This window comes from Pinus tabuliformis, chromosome 6 (assembly GCF_031772625.1).
Source record: "Pinus tabuliformis cultivar Carrire ecotype Pingquan chromosome 6, CPIR1, whole genome shotgun sequence".
NCBI classification, from domain to species: Eukaryota; Viridiplantae; Streptophyta; class Pinopsida; order Pinales; family Pinaceae; genus Pinus; species Pinus tabuliformis.
This window is the reverse complement of record NC_142292.1, coordinates 1,017,382,012-1,017,399,736: the sequence shown is the minus strand read 5'-3', so window position 1 is coordinate 1,017,399,736 and position 17,725 is coordinate 1,017,382,012.

The following is a 17,725-nucleotide window of genomic DNA, read 5'->3' as shown; positions in this document are numbered from 1 at the left end:
CAGTTCAGAAAGTAAAGAAATGTCTGTGTACTTTAATGTCACTTACAGTTTCAACGAGATTCTTTTTTGAGGCCATCACCTCCTATTCACAAATCCTTGCTTAATTATATTTTGTGTCCATCTCTTACCTGCCAAACAAGACCTTTTTTAATTATATCAAACACTGACACCAATGCCTTCCAAATATTTGACCTGCCATGACTTCATCTCTGATCGAACCTATTCTTTGATATTTTTATTCTTCTAATACTTGTCTTGTATCAGAGTTCCTCATAGGCCAACATCAAACATACTCCTCCAAAGACAATTGGCAACTAGCACCTTTTCATAAATGAAAATGTTTTTGAGCCCCCATCCTCCCAATTTCTTTCCTCTGACAATTTGTTTCTAGCTTGCTAGATGCTTCCCTTTCTGTTTTTTCCTTTCCAAAGAAAATGGAAACCTTGGGACACTAGCGAGAGCCAACCATTAGATTGAAATTGGTTCCAAAACTGATTTTACTAAGATCAATTGGCCTCCCAAAGAAAACCATTAATTACACCAATAATTAATCAAATATTCCACTTTCTTTACCATTCAAAATCAATCCGCAACTTGGTAATTATTTATTAGCTTTTAAATGATAACCAAAATATTTTATTCCCATTTAAAAAACATAAAAAAACATAGACTTTCACAAACTCCATTAATTAACATATTTGCATAAATATCTTGTATATTCAATTCAATAAATAATATCTTAACCATTTTATAAATGTGCTAACTTTAATTAAGTTAAATAAATATCTATTTTAAATTGAACCCGAACTTTATGGCAAGTGTTACCATTTAACAAATCTAGTAACTTTACTTATGTTATACAAATATCAAGTTGCGTATTCATGGCTAAGTGTTTATTATTCCTCTGAAAAGAAGTTCCGTCTTACATAATTAATCAGCTCAGTATGTATAGTATTCCTAAATTTTGTTACTTTTCTAAATTTTTATCATTAATTTAAACTTAAAGAAAGTGTATTGAAGGGATTATGGACTGTGTTGGTATTATTAGTTATTATCGAAAACCAAGATTTTAATAATTATTTGGTTATTTTGGTATTAATTATATTTTGAATTTTTTTTACGATAATAAAATATTTGTATTAAATGTAAAATTTATGTTCGAATCATAGTTTTATATTGGGAGTTATATGATTTTCTTTTATCTTCAGTGTCATTTAAAGTTTTTTAAACAAAAATTATTCTCTGAAGAGGAATACAATCGATACTAAACATATATCGGTCTTTGGAGGTGAATATCTTCCAATAGAGCCCCAAAATTAAACAAAATTTGCAACGCATATAGCCCACTTCAAAATATAATCCTTGATTACAACATATTTCCTCAAATCCACTAGACCATTCAAGTCTAGACACTTACCATTACAGTTGCTAGAACTGACTAAACCTTTCATATTTAAGACCAAAGTATTTACCAGAGATCTCAATTTAGTCTCTTGGAGCAAGATAATATGTGGTTTTCCTTTTTGAACTAATGATTTAAACTCTGACATTCTTTTATCCTACCCCAACCCCTTGCAATTCCTGGAGATTAGTTTCATCATTGGGACCCAAACTACCTCCTTTCCTTGTATTTTGTCTCCATGTGATGTGTCTATCCAAAATACCTTTTCTTCCCATTTGTCCTTTTCATTTTTTTCAATTCGAACCTCTCTATTTGTTTTTCTTCCCACCTTGCAATGAATGTGATCTTGTTCCTTCTTTTTCATTGTCTCTGATTTTTCATTAGCTGAACTAGCAAGGGATGGGCTAGTTCGAGGCACCCTAGGAGAGTGGAACTCATCCTCACTTAAAGAATTGTCGATCTCACATGTCACATGGATAGGAGCATCCTCAAGGGGTTGAATTCCATACTTGCAAAGACCAATAGATGCTTTGGAGTCCTTCCTAGGAGAGGGAGGGATGTTGCTTGAGGGAATCTTGCCTTCCTTTTCAACCAGGTTGAGCACTTCAAAACTATTTCTATTAGCCTTCGCTGCACCCTGATTGTTGGTACCCTCTCTTGGAGTTGATTTTGCATGGGCTGGAGAGATTGGACCCTTGAATTTGTTCCTTATTGGATTGCTTAGTTGTGGTTGGTTGTTACTATGTTTGGATGGTCCTCTTCACCTTTTGGGTTATTTCCATTGATCATGTTCTTCAACCTAATTACATTTCTCCTTGATCTTCTTTTTACAGCTTCTAGCAAAGTGTCTGTACTCATGACAGACCTTGCACTTAAAAGGAAGTTTGTCATAATCCACCTCTTGGATATGGGACCAGTTATCCAGGTTTAGATTTACTATGGTAGGAATCCCTTTGTCCATATGTACTTGCACACAAATCTTAGCACAAGAAAACAAAACCTCTTATGGCTCGACATGATCAATATATTTAACCATGGTGTTTCCTGTTAGCTCTGCTACAAATTTCAGCATTTGGAGAACCAAATATCAGCTCGGCCATGTGTTTATGCAGAAAAGAGAGCTCGCATTAGTCATTTACCTTCCTCTCCTTCAGCTTCCTCATACTCTCGTAGCCCTCCATATCTTTTTTTTCCTCCAAAACCCTGTACAAACTCGCTCTTCCTCAGGTCCCCAGCGCAAAGTTAAACCTCCATAAGTCCCTACCATATAACCTCGGTGCTTTCTTTCCCCATCGCAATCAGCAAATTGCTATAAGGCTACGCCCCCCTGTCTTCCACCGACGCGATGTTGCGATCGCTCCTCCGTCGTTGATCGTCCTAATCCAACGGTCCCCGCCGCCAAAACCTTTTTTTCCCCCCCCCCTAAACTTCATTTGTTTTCCCCGCCATCCGACCATCCGTCGCATGATCTGACGGCGTTCGCACCTCCCGATCGCGCAAGTTGCCCACGCGTTAACCAGCGGGGAAAGTGGTTTCCCGCCGGTCCCATCCACCACATGTCGCGCTTTCAATGGTATCGCGCGCCCGTTGTACGTTTACCACCCGATCTTGATAGCGGTGCGGGGAATACCGCTTATTGCCTGTCTCGCATGTCCCCACTCACTACAGCCTGCGCATGTTAACCACCCATTAGCCGTTGGATCTGCCCGCCCGCGATCCAACAGCCCACGTTTGTCCGTCCACATTTCTGCCTGATACTCCTTATCAAGCGCTCTCCGCCGTCGATCCACGCTATCCAACGGTTGATCTTTCTCCACCATGCCTCCGCCTCCTGTGTACCCGAAGGATGAAGGTGGCCTGCGTTCATGTACCCGGCGCATTTCATCTCCAACAACTGCATTTAAGAAACAGTATGGCTGAAGAAGGAAACAGGACAGCCTCGAGCAGATCAAGCATTTATCAGTTATGGAGCATGTTCCATATTACACTCCAGCTGCTCAAGAAGGACAACAGAGTATCAGAAAAGATAAGGTTCATTCATTGAAGCATGTAGATTGTAGCAGAGACTCCATCAAAGATTTAAGGTGGTTGGTGGTCCATTATGACCCCTCCACGCATAGAACAACAGAATATCTTTGTAAACAAACTCTATATATACCCAGAACACAGATGTAATCGGGGTTGATGGTTGTAGTTTTGATGTAAGGTTCAAATTCTGGAGATTGTAACTACTGTGATACCTGTAGCGTCTGGTCTTCATTTTCGGCTAATACAAGCTTCTTTTGCTGTTAATTTCTCACTTTCCATTTCTACTCCGTTCTAGGTTGTGCCTGTTATGTATTTTTCACGTGCTCTTGATTTTTAGCATTAGAGGGGTTGTCATCCCACCTCTCTGTTAGAATATGGTATGTATCATTGAATATGCTATGCAGGTTTCTATTTGCTTAGTGCCAGAGAGCTGTCATCCTGTCTGTGCATTAGGAAATAGATTTGCAGACCTCTTTACTGGTTGTAGTTGGCCATCACATGGTCTTGTGAATCTGCTGGTGTGGTCAGTATTCCCCATGTTCATTTAATCCTCAAACTGTGAGTAATTGGTGGTCTAAAGCCTTGTAGTCTGAGGGTGTTCACCCATGTCTAGGGTTAAGCATAGTAGAAGTGGTTATCTGGCTTGAATATGCATCATTCCTTCCATTCATCCATTTCCAACATTTTGTTGAGTTTGTAATGTTCCCGAGCATCTCTGAGATACAACCTAGGAGAGTTTCTTGGGGTGATAACATTAATTGGTGCTGTTGCTGGGGAGAGGAGATTGAAGCTTAGCTTCCCTCGAAGACGACACAGTTCCAGATTTTGATGATGGCCAAGGTCTGGACACATTTCTGGTTGTAATCATCTATCTGGCGACTCCATTGGAGGAAGACCAACCTTTGGCGACTCCACATTGTAGTTCTAGCTCAGTTTGTGAGGCATGCTCGAAGAAATCCTCAGAAATCACCAGCTGAACCAGTGCCTGACCCTGAGAAGATCGTTAAGTAGAAGAAAACATCGTAGAAAGGAGCATCAGGATCAGGTAAGCCTTAAAAATCCATTGTATCTCTGTTAGTGAAGAAGTCACCTTCAGAGATTCATAAAGCTCCTGTTCATTCATCTCCCTTTCGGATCTCAGTCCAAAGAAGCATCCATGTTGTCCATCATATTCCTCTGTCTCTATCATTCTTTTCATTGATTCATACCACTCAGTCTACCAGTATCCTTTCATATACCCCAGTCATGGCAGGTCAGCAAGCTCTTACAAAGATAGAAAGAATCGTTGCTGCTAGGTATGGACCCTTGGTCTTGCCTATCCCTTTGAATGCCATGCCTGCAGGAGATTATCAAGAATTCATGCCTAAGTTTACTGGTATAGAAGGAGTAACAACTGAAGAGAATCTAGAGCCTTTTTATTGTTATGCTGATAATCTAGATATTAATGAAGAGGATGTGTGGGTGAGGGTTTTTGTCCAAAGCCTAGATGGGGAAGCTAGAAAATGGTTCAGAGAATTACCCCCTAGGTCTATTGTAGACATTGAGGCTTTAGATGATGTGTTCCTAAAGCATTGGGGGGATAAGAAGGATCTGCTCTATTATTATACTGAATTTAGGAACTCGCAGAGGGAGAATGGTGAGCTGCTGTCCGATTTCAACATCACATTCAACATTCTGTACATCAGAATACCAATTGAAGTCAAACCCACCCCTACTTCTGCTATGCTTACTTATGCTAATGCCTTCGATTCTCTATTATGCTTGTTGTTAATAGAAAGGAGATGTGCTTCTCTGGCTGATATGCAAGATGCAGCCTTTGAAGTAGAATCGAACATTCTGGCTGCAAAGAGACTCGAAGGTGATGCTGATAGGAGAAGACAGGGAGGTGAGTCCTCATCATCCTCTGATCCTGAGATCGATAAATTGGCCAAGATGATAGAGCTATTGGCCTCTGAAGTTTCCAGATTGGAGGCTGAGCAGTACTCTCAAGAAGCAGGAGCTCCTTGTGACTTTTCTCTTCCAACTCTAAATCCATATAGAGGAGCATAGGAGCAGCTGTATATTTTGCAGAGAAACAAAGATGCAAATGAAGATCAAAGGGTGAAGACCCTTTGTCAGAATATAGTCATGGAAGAAGAGCAGCTTGAAGAAGAGGAGGAGGTCCATGGTTTGGAAGATAAGGGCAGTGCCCCTTTCCTAACCAGAGCTTCCTATGAAGAAGCATTATCCAAAGGCACTGCTCATCAGTTTGTTGTACCTACAGAACAATAAGCTCATCAGCAGAAGCAAGTAGCAGCAGGTTCTACCATCCTCCAAGAGTCTATGCCCGAAGCCAGCCCATCTTCCCATGACTATACAGATCTGCAAATTAGCCAACCTGCTGTTATCCCGAGTCTAGTGATAAAAAAGGGTGAGGAAAGCTCCCCATCATCTTTTGTCCCTTTGTTTGCTCAAGTGACAATCCCTCACAGTTGCCCACTAGGCACCGAGGTAGGCCATAACTCAATGCCCAAGGCTGATACTGATCATCTCAGTCTTGATATTCTAATGCCTTCCCAGGTGGCCTCCACACAGCTTGAAAGGGTAGCTTGCCTGATGACAGAGGAAGAGGGTGCACAGTTTTGGGACTCCTCCTTGGGTGTGGACTGTTCTAAGAAAAATGAAGGAGTAGATGATGTCTCTGTGTCCCCTGCACAAGAATACATTGGTTCACCATTGATACTAATTATGTAGGCCACAGATGACACAGACAAGTACACAGCTACCATTGTTATTTATCAGGTGTACAAAGGCTCCCATGAAGAACATCCAAGGATGAGAGTATACAGAAAGGGGATGAAATTTGATCCATATCTACCAATTAAGCTCAAATGTCCTAAACTATTTGAGGTAGATGATCAAATAAACCCAGTTTTGCTAATCTATGATGAACCGGTCAAGAGGAGGAGAAACAGTTTTGATGGCCCAGCAGATGGCCAGTTTTTGAAGTTTTATGTTGTTTAAGGTTCTCAGGCCTTAATGATTGTAAGCATGTTCTTTTACAGGTTTTAATGTAGACTTAATTTGACTCCATGCCCAATGGATACTAGGCAATGTTTTTAAGCTGGTTTTGTATGAAGGCATTGGTCTGTAGTTCTTGAGACCTCACAGGGAGGATCTCATCCCCAGAAGGAGCCAGTGTTAGCTCTGCTACAAACTTCAGCATTTGGAGGACCAAATATCAGCTCGGCCATGTGTTTATGTAGAAAAGGGAGCTCGCAGCAGTCATTTACCTTCCTCTCCTTCAGCTTCCTCATACTCTCTTAGCCCTCTGTATCTTTGTTTTTCCTCCAAAACCCTGTACAAACTCGCTTTCCCTCAGGTCCCTGGCGCAAAGTTAAACCTCCATAAGACCCTACCATATAACCTCGGCGCTTTCTTTCCTCATTGCAATCAGCAAATCGCTATAAGGCTACGCCCCCTTGTCTTCCACCGACGCGATGTTGCGATTGTCCTCCGCCTTTGTTCATCCTGATCCAACCGCCAAAACCTTCCCCCCCGCGTTAAACTTCATTTGTTTTCCCTGCCATCCGACCATCCATCACATGATCTGACGGCATTCGTACCTCCCGATTGCGCGAGTTGCCCACATGTTAACCAGCGGGGAAAGTGGTTTCCCGTCGGTCCCATCCGCCACGTGTCGTGCGTTCAATGGTATCGCACGCCTGTTGTACGCTTACCGCCCGATCCTGATAGCGGTGCGGGGAATACTGCTTACCGCCTGTCCCCGCTCACTATCACCCGCGCATGTTAGCCGCCCATCAGCCGTTGGATCCGCCCTCCTGCGATCTGACGGCCCACGTTTTTCCGTCCACGTTTCTGCCCGATACTCCTTATCAAGCGCTCTCCGCCGTCAATCCACGCTATCCAACGGTTGATCTTTCTCCACCATGCCTCCGCCTCCTGTGTACCCAAAGGATGAAGGCGGCCTGTGTTCATGTACCCGGCACATTTCATCTCCAACAACTGCATTTAAGAAATAATATGGCCGAAGAAGGAAACAGGACAGCCTCGAGCAGATCAAGCATTTATCAGTTATGGAGCATGTTCCATATTACACTCCAGCTACTCAAGAAGGACAACAGAGTATCAAAAAAGATAAGGTTCATTCATTGAAGTATGCAGATTGTAGCAAAGACTCCATCAGAGAGTTAAGGTGGTTGGTGGTCCATTATGACCCCTCCACGCATAGAACAACAGAATATCTTTGTAAACAAACTCTATATATACCCAGAACACAGATGTAATCGAGGTTGATGGTTGTAGTTTTGATGTAAGGTTCAACTTCTGAGACTGTAACTACTGTGATACCTGCAACGTCTGGTCTTCATTTTCAGCTAATACAAGCTTCTTTTGTTGTTAATTTCTCACTTTCCACTTTTACTCTATTCTAGGCTGTGCCTGTTATGTAATTTTCACGTGCTCTTGATTTTTAGCATTAGAGGGGCTGTCATCCCACCTCTGTGTTAGAATCTGGTATGTATCATTGTATATGCTATGCAGGTTTCTATTTGCTTAGTGCCAGAGAGTTGTCATCCTGTCTGTGCATTATGAAATAGATTTGCAGACCTATTTACTGGTTGGAGCTGGCCATCACATGGTCTTGTTCATCTGTTGGTTGGTCAATATTCCCCATGTTCACTTAATCCTCAAACTGTGAGTAATTGGTGGTCTAAAGCCTTGTAGTCTGAGGGTGTTCACCCATGTCTAGGGTTAAGCATAGTAGAAGTGGTTATCTGGCTTGAATATGCATCATTCCTTCCATTCATCCATTTCCAACATTTTGTTGAGTTTGTAATGTTCCCGAGCATCTCTGAGATACAACCTAGGAGAGTTTCTTGGGGTGATAATATTTCCAATATTTTTAAGAGTGGCATCTTTCCAACAATGCACATGAAAGAATGGGAGTTTAGCCCAACTAATGAAGGAACATCACATTCTATGTTAAAATTTATGCTCCATCAATCTAAATAGAGACCCTAAGCACCCATGAAATAAGGGACATTTCTAAATATAAAGTCTTGATCTTCCTTATTCTCAAAGAAGAAGGTATAAAACCCTCTCTTGCCAAAAGAAGAGAAAATATGACCCTTATTAGTGGCTGCCAAGTTTTATTTACCCATAGCTTCAAGGATCATGGAAAAAGCACATATCCCCATGAAATGGCCCACTAAACCTTGTTTCACAAGTTGAAGAGCCCTTGTTTGGGACTGAGAAGCATTGATATATACCTTTGGAATATCCTCAATTTTTTATAGAAAGTGTGAGGGCCTTGTCTTCTAGAATTTCGGCCCACTGGAGAGAAGAGCATTAAAGGTGGCTATGTTAGGCATCGACTAAGGGCGCAAGGATGCGGGGCCACTCAAGCTAGTGGCCATCAATTTGCAGGAGACTTACTGAGAACTACAAAAACCCTCGCAGTGTTAAGTATTATTTTGATTATAAAGATTTATTTATTTCCTAATATATATGATCTAGATTTATGAAGGAATAAAATGAATTATAGATTTAAACAAAAACACATAGATACAACGAAACAAAACTTCAATTAATAAATAACAATTGTTGAAAACTATTTACATGTAGAAGAGAAACAAACTAGCTCAGGGGATAGTAGCTTATCTTCGAAAAGATTTGTGACAACTACATGCCTTCTGAATTGTGTTACAATGATGCTCAGAGGCCTTTTTATCATCAAGAAATAATAGAAAGCCCTAAACATACAAAAACACAACCCTAGGAGATGAAGCACCAAAAGCTTGTGGGCCCCGCTGGGGTTAGTTGGAACATCAAGATCTTGAGGTTGTAAATTGTGTTGGAAATTAGGAAACTGAAAGGAAACAGTGTTGGGGGTCCAAGTGGAATAGGTGGGTGACCACTAGTATCCACCTAGATCAGTCCTCCCCCCTTAGGAAGAAATGGTCCCCATTACGTTGAGTTCCTCCATGAGATGGGGAAACTTCTGCTGAATTTAATCCCTAGTGTGCCACTTGCCTTGGTAGAGGATGTGGCCAAATTTGACGAACTGATACAGTTGGATCCTCTATTAGCTATTGTTTCTAGTATGTGTGTCCATGATCCGATCAGTTTTGGCATGTTCGATGCAATATTGATTGAGCTTTGTTGGTGTCAGCTTCTCAACAATGCCTGATGTGTCCAACAATAGTGGAAAGTATGGTTGAAGGCAGTCCACATTGAATAATGGGTGCAGGCCAAGGAATGGGGAAATACTTAGCGCAAAAGAATTATCACCCATAGCCTTTGTGATGGTGTAAGGACCATATCAGAGTGGTCGAAGCTTCTGATGGGCTCAAGTAGGGAATTCCTTCTGCAAATGCAACCAAAAATTTTCACCCACTTGAAACTTATGTGGCACCCAATGTTGACCATGACTTTGTTTGTACTTAACATTGGCTTTATCCAGGATATCATGAACCTACTGGTGGATGTGATGGATGTGTTCAATAAACTTGGTGGCTTTATAAGCTTCAGACTCAACATGTATATATTTGTCTATGTAGTTGCAAGAGACATTGAAACATCAATGGGACACAATTGTTGAAATCCCAGTCCCACTTGAAAGGGGTTGTGGCCAGACAAGCTATGGAGAGCTCTAATATAGTTGTGATGCACATAAGGAATACTCCCACCCCATGTTCTTGGATGCTTGAGTTGTACATGCGTAGTATGTGCATTATCATCTTGTTGACAACCTTTGTCTGGACATCAGTCTGAGGATCAAATGCACTCGACTTGGTGAGCTTAGTGTCCAACAATGACTAGAGGCTTGACCAAGATGCGCTCAGGAACTTTCTGTATCGATTTTATATAATGGTTTGTGGAATCCAAAAATGTACCCACACTCATTCGAAGAAGTGTTTGATAGTGTCTTTTGCTGTGATACTCTTATTACAAGCAGGTAATATAGCTATCTTATAAAATCTATCAACAACCACAAATACATAGTCATTACCATGTTTGGTAGAAGGAAGGTCGGACATATAGTCCATGGAGATGGTTAGGAGTAGGCAAAGGATTGTATAGACCTTGCATCTTAATGGTTGGCTTGGAGATGATGTAGGAAGTGGAGGATATGATCTATTTTCCAACATCCTACCGAAGTTTTGGCCAATAAATTTACTTATGCATTATTGCCACGGTTTTCTTCAAACCAAATTGTCCTGTGACCCGACTGTAGTGTGCCAATCAGCTTTGCACTCTCACAAAGGTACCCCAGGTAGCATAACAATGTGCTGTAGAGGTGAAATTCTAGTACTTGCTTGCCATCCATCAACATATGGTATGTGGTGGAAAATTCTAGATCATTTTTGTATAGTTGTGGCCATCCAGAAGTATCATGCCCACAAGAGTTGAGAACAGTGGTCAGTGCCACTACTGGGAGTCGACCGAGGGAATCTGCAACATTATTGGTGTTTACCTTCTTGTATTTAATGTTCAAATGGAATTGTTTCAAATATGTGGACCATTTCTGATGGTGATCTTTCTATAACTTTCCTTGTATTTGTATAAACGGAATAGTTCAGTGATCGTCTCCTTCTCTAAAATGTGATGTTTCCACTATCGGCAAGCATCCACGATGGTGTACATCTCCTGGAAATTCGGCAAGCATGTACGATAGGTGGGTGTTGACAGTGCTGGAAATTCGTCAACCAAGGGGGTCTCCCTGATGTGAAGTCCCAATTAGACCTTACATCATTTGGAGTAGGAGCCCCATCTGGAGTATCGGCCCGACCACCATAACTCAAAGGTTTTCCTTAGTTGCAATGAATAACATAAGAGAGTATGTACATAACCTTTGAAATCAATAAGTAAGTTGACACTATGAAACACCAATTACAATGTGTAAAAGGAGACTTTCACTAGGGTAGAGAGAGGAGTGAGTCTCTGGAAGGAGGTAATAGTACTAACCTAAGAGAGACGCACAAGAGCATTGTTACACAGTAATTTGTCACCATTGGTCACCGTCCCTGTTACCCCTTTCCTGCACTTTGGAGGACTCATTCCGGGACCTGTGAGCAGTGACATAACTTAAAAACACTTGCATTATGTTCCCCTAAGTATGGATTTCATGTGCCTTGAAGACATCTCCTGCAAAATATCCCTGAAAAGTGCCTTTTTTCCATTAGCGCGGGTCCACAATGTATTACCCGTGCCAATGAAGGAAATCCTCAAAAGAAGGCGCGCCAGTTGGCGCTCTGTCTTAGAGTTACACCCGCGACAACCGAGTTTGGAAAAGATTTTTAACAAACGCGCGCCCGGAGGTTTTTTCCCTTCAAATCATGAAGTTTTTGAGGATAATGCTAATCTCTTGGATGTCGAGATTCATCATCTATCCCTTACATCTATCCACAATGGCTTTTTGGGGATAATGCCAATCCATAATGGGTGTCTTGATTCATTGTATCTTCACCCCCTCCTCCATCTATAAAAGCCTGTCCTCATGCATTTGACAAGCTAGTGATAACGCTAGTTTTGAGTGATAGTAAGAGTCTTGGAGCATAGGGAGATTATACTGTCAGAAGTCTGAGCTGTGCATTCATAATCAAAGAGAGAGAAAGGTTTATTGCAAGACATATGTAGCTGTTCGCCCAGCCAGAGGAGGGATTCAACGTCAGAACCTTGGTTGTACTTTTCTCTATTGATTACTCATTAATAAACGACTATCATTATGGTTCCGATCTTATTGTTCATTATGATAATGTTTGATCTATATCTTTTCTGACCGATATATGGTTGTATTTAGTGGATTTTATGCTTGTATTCGCTTCGTTCTTTGCATGTGCAGGTATCCATTCGCAGAGATCGTGAGGATCGTGACCTGCTGGAGCAAGGGAATGGGAGTATCAATTCTTCCACGACACTAGCATTGGACTTCAGGTTGGTTCTCATAATCCACTTTCAATTTGCAACTAGGAACTTGCATGGTAGCGTTGATTGATTGTTGCTAGACCCATTTTGGGCTAGTGGGATCGCTTATGTCCGCAGAGGAGATTTACCTCTCCAACAAGCATGGAAAGATTCATTAGTTATCTAGCGAAGTAGTTCACATAGACACAACAATCATTAAAGAAAATACAACACAAATTCAACAACATAAGTACCAAATCCAATGAAATAGTTCAATTTCCATATTACATGTGAACAAAACACTTAACACAAATATATAAATAATAGTCTTACTACATTCACGATGCATGCATGAAAATGTGTTAGCTCATCGAGCTTCTGATTATTAGATGAAAGATCCAAGTACATAATTACAATGGCAAGCCAGTGGCTCCAATAGTGGTACATTAAGTCACTTCATGCTTCTACAAAGAATGATCTTCTCTCCTATGCTAAGCTAGAGAAGCCAAGGCTAGCTCTCCAAAGGCTAAGCCTCCAAAATCCATTTGCTTGAGTTATGAGGGTGTATTTGTAACAAGAGGAATGACCTTTCATATCCCCATGACTCTTGAGATTCCCTCATGACTCTTAGACATCTAATGTGACATTTGGACATTTCCTAAAGACTATTTTGTCCATATATGACTATGTGCCTTTTCATATTCCACATATGACTCTTGGACTTCCACACATTACATTTTATATTTCCCTTTTTATAATTACATCATTACATCCACAAATGATGTGGTAAGACACATGGACACACATGACATTATGATGGCACTGGTACAAGTCGCAACTTGAAAATGATGACATGGACTCCATGATGAAGTGGCACTTCCAAGTTGTTTCTCTTGTTGATTTGTCTTGAATATTCATGAGAGGTCTATTTATTGCTTCATCTTCATGAAAGATTGGCTTTGTTCTTCATCTTCACCCTCCAAGGGGATGATGGTGTGGAGTCTTTATGTGGTCCTGATATTTGGTCTTCTATCATAATCTGGTGTCCCTTCATCTTCTTGTGAAATGATCAACCTATATTTACAACTTCATAAGTGTCTTCTAGTATGGTCACCTCCTCCTTATGTTCAATCATCATCCTATCATGAAAATATATAGTACCTGCAAATGGAAATCACTCGTGACAAGACAAAATTAGTCCAAAAACTCCTAGTCTAACAAGATTCAGGAAAACCATTGATGGAGCTAGAACTGGGTAATGAACTGGAAGGAAGACTCAAGGATTGCGTAGTGTGCAGTTCCAGAGGCTAGAAGTGGAGGACTAAAGCTTGTGATTGCGCAATGCACAGTTTTGGAGGCCTAGGCATGAAGCCTTTGTAGTTATTAGTGAGGCAGGATTGAGCCTTGAGACTGAAAAATGTGTAGTTCTGGAGGGATATTGGTTAGTGGATTGTGCAGTTCAATGATCTGAAATGACCATATACTAAAAGCTGATGTAGAATTGATTAACCATTAAAGATTTGAATGCTAGTTGAAGCACACAAACTGAGGAAAAATAGCTTGAAAAGAACACTTTATGATAGCTGATTAAACATAAAATTGATGCATAACAGAAGTGTAAACAGTAAAAACACAACGATACCAGACAGAAAATTGATGACAGAGTTCGTCCCTGATGGACTACGTCTCTGGGTCCGCCTTCAAGATGGGTGACCGTTTTTATTAGGAATGAGAAAAAGGTGTTGATTACACAGAGAAAATACCAAACTGAATGTGCACATAGGCACTTCTAATCTCTGTCATCAGATATCCCTCTGAACCAACTTTCTAATGCCGCTTACAGTTTCCAATTCCGACTCCCGATGTTCCCGAAACATTGAAAACAAAACAACCTCTAACCTCCAGAATCTGCATACAAAAACCCAAAACCACCAATCTATTCTTCAATGAGAAAAACTGCCTCTTATAGGCTTGCAAGTACATTCAAACCTCCTTGACTGCCTTTGAGGTGTATGAGCTGACTTCTGGGGTTGATTTAAGGTTTTGGTTAAGAGTCTTTAATGTCACATAGTGACATTCACCATTTATGAATTAAATTAATCCAAAAATACAATTTAAAACCCAAAATAAACTTTAGGTTAGCCCGAATGCCGTTAGCGGTTAGCTAACTGGGCGGAGGAGGGTGACACCTCATGTGAACACTTAACTAACCCGCGGATAGTACGCCGGCTGTTCTAGTTGACAGCGTGGTCTGACGGTTCATGTGTCCGCGTTCTCCGATCGTTGTAGCCTACCCTTGCGGTTCATCTCTGTCGTGGTGACAGATCCTCCGGCGGTCTTTATAAATCTGGTCATATGCCCTGCGGTCCCGCTGCGGTTATGACCAGTGGTTAGGGACCCATGGTTTACTAACTACTCTCTGCACTGTTTTCCAACGTTGCTCACATGAATCTGGTTCCGACACAGTTTTGTAACATGCAGTTAGGGGAATATATATGTTTTATGTAATGTTTTTCATTGTTTTTAATGACATAGGCCGAGAGTTGTTTTAAACATAGGTTTAGGATTAATGTGTTGTAATGTATGGTAAGGTTGGACTTTAGGTTAGGGTTTAGCATAGTTTTAACACATGAATGTATGGTTTAGACTTAGGGTTTGGTGTTTAGGATTAGGTTTAGTCTTTAGTGTCAAGACTTACACTTTTACATAAACCCATTACACTTTGTTGTCACAAAGCAACATTCAAACCCCATACGATGACACCAACCCTGCATTATGGATGACAAAACCCATGCACATTGTTGACTCTAGCTGTCTTTGCAACGACACCTTGATGATGAACCTATGCCACAGACGACACCCATGTTGAACCCAAATCCTGCTTGTCGAATGACAAAACACATGTCGTTGACTAATCCTGGCGGAACTGTCGATGAACACAAGTCGACAACCAGATGCGAACCCATATCAACTGAACGCCATGAAAACCTATTACCTAAACAACCTGATCATAACCAACACTTCCAACACTAAACTAAAGTGACGACACTTTGAACACTGATGACGACACTTGAACACTCATACAATTTGAATCAACGGATCCTCCTGGATCATTCAAGGACTCAGAGAGGTAGCTTGATGACTGAGACTGCACAATGCGCAACAAGAGATTGGTTGGGAGATATGATTGCGTAGTTTCTGAGAGTAGGGAGGCAATCCTTAAATATTATGACTATGAAATGCATAGTCCTTGGAGGCAGGAACTACACATTATGCAGCTCCAGGAGGAAATGGATCAGCTTGAGGATGCTACTACACAATGCGCAGTTCAAGGAGGTTGAGTGAGGTCAAGTTGACCAGGCAGAGGATATTATTGAATTTGACTAAGTGTAGGATCAATGAAGAAAATAAGAAACCAAAGCAAGGCTTGAACATGATCACAAACTCAAAACAATTGACGACACAACATAGAACACTCAACACTCAGAAACAACATGATCCCCTTAATGCAACAACGAAACAATAATCTCCTCCAAGTGCGACACTTAGGGTATGGTTTGTGATGCCAATTACAACACTTTTACAAAAAATCTCAAGACTTGGGGAATATGTCTAATGTGTGTCTTTACGATGAATAGAACATAGTAGTGTAGGAGAATGCATCATAACTTCCCTTTAAGAATATATAATTGACTCCGTTCGACTAGGTGCAACACTTAAGATACACTTTGCATTGACAGTGACGACACTAGTACGATAGTGGATGAAACTTTGGGAATGGATATAATACATCTATATGATAAATAAGACCCATTGACACCAAATTTTCCTCTTGAAATAGACAAGAAAGTTGCTTTCACAATGTGCAACACTTCCCATGCCAAAAGATGACACTTACGAAAGTAAGAGAAAAGTGAAAAAAAACACTTGCAAAGGCTTAAAGAAAGTGGAAGAGACACATTCCAAAGTGAAGATAACATGAAAATGACACTTATCAAAGTGAATGCAAGAAAAAAGATAATGCGAATGTGAAAGCGACACTTAAGAAAACAAAGGTGCACCAGAGCGAAAGTTGAGAAAACTCACCGAAATGAAAGTGCAATTGCAATTGAAGTGAAGGAGACTATCAATGGAGAGTGTGCATTAAAATACAGATATGTATTTCACAGTAAAATGTGCTTATTAATTCGCAGTCACTATCACTAATGATTGTGTGAGCCTTACATCCAAGAGAAGTGCACCGTCTATGTAATATTGCATCAAAGAGAAGTCCACTTGCAAATTCTTCAAGAACTAGGCATGCATAAGTAAGTGAATTTTACACTTAGAATATGAGGGAAAAGCAACTGACCACAAAGCCAAAATGGACAATCAAGGAACGATAGATCTTAGGATCACAAGTAGGCTCCAAAATTCATGTGTAAGCGAAATTTTGGAGGGCGTATCATAGCATGTCTTGCTATGACAGGCCATTGGATGCCCTTATTGGGTGAGAACTTCACCAATAGCATAGTTCGATGCATCTGTCTCAATTTCAAATGGTTGTTCCAGGTTTGGCAATGTGACTACTAGCGCAAAGAAAAGGCAATGTTTTAGCTCAATAAATTCCTTTTGTTGTGCCTTGGACCAAAAAAAAAAATCTTTCACTTTTCCCTTGGTAATTTCACTCAAATACCAAGTAATATGAGATAATACCAACACAAACCTTTGATAGAATTTGGCAAGACCCAAAACACTTTGAAGATCTATGAGATTTGTCCAACCTAGCCAATCCCAAATGACTTGGATCTTAGTCGGATCCACATGCATGCCTTTCTCATCAATTATGTAGCCCAAATATTTGACCTGGTTCATGCCAAAGGAGAATTTCTTCAAGTTGGGACATATTTTGTGTTGTCGCAAGGTGTGAAGGACCTGTCAAATATGTTGCAAGTTATCTACCCAACTCTTGCTAAAGATGAGGATGTCATCCATATATACAACCATGAACGAGTTAGTGAAAGTTTGAAAGATGTCATCCATTAGCCTCATAAAGGTTGCAGGGGCATTTGATAACCCAAAGGGCACGAACAACCACTCAAAGAGGCCCTCCTTGGATTTGGAGTTGGTCTTCCATATATATGTGGGTTCTACTAGAACTTGGTGATAGCCAGACTTCAGATCAATCTTGCTGAAGTACTTTGCCCCCTTGAGTTGTTCCAAAAGGTCATAAAACTATGGGATTGTGTATCTATTCCTTACAATGATCTTATTCAATGCCCAATAATAAATGCAAAGTCTTTATGTCCCATCCTTCATTTGTATGAGTACAATTGGACTCCCACAAGGTGAGCAACTTGGTCGGATATGCCCTTTTTGTAGCAACTCCTTGATCTGTCACTTGATTTC